This window comes from Cryptotermes secundus, unplaced genomic scaffold (genome assembly GCF_002891405.2).
Source record: "Cryptotermes secundus unplaced genomic scaffold, Csec_1.0 scaffold374, whole genome shotgun sequence".
NCBI classification, from domain to species: domain Eukaryota; kingdom Metazoa; phylum Arthropoda; class Insecta; order Blattodea; family Kalotermitidae; genus Cryptotermes; species Cryptotermes secundus.
The window spans coordinates 1259956-1260321 of NW_019741302.1; the positions used below are offsets into that span (position 1 = coordinate 1259956).

General features: G+C 38.8%; 1 protein-coding gene across 5 annotated transcripts in view; it reads right to left on the bottom strand.

The window, feature by feature from the left end:
* LOC111872695 (phospholipid-transporting ATPase ID) overlaps nucleotides 1-366 on the bottom strand; it is a 242203-nt gene that overhangs the window by 88889 nt on the left and 152948 nt on the right. The window lies entirely within an intron of this gene.

Here is a 366-nt window from a genome sequence, read left to right on the forward strand (position 1 = left end):
TCAGAGAAATTCAGGAATGAAAATGACGTTACATACGAGGTTGATGCATTTGTGCATGTCGTACTAAGCAAGGTATAAAAACAGTTGCTTTATGAGGAATTAGTTCGTACCATTGAATATTTGACGCAACAGACAAGGTGTCGCAGAAACCGATGTTGCTATAACCAAGTTTTACTGTATATCTTCGTTATTGGACACTTAGGGCAGTAGATCAGAAACACCTGAAAAGCTTCGAAATGTGGTGTTGGAGAAGAATGGAGAAGATCAGTTGGACCGATTATGTGAGAGATGAAGAAGTGTTATTTAGAGTCAGTGAGCAGAGGAATATCCTACACGAAAAAAGAAAACGGAAGGCTAATTGGATTG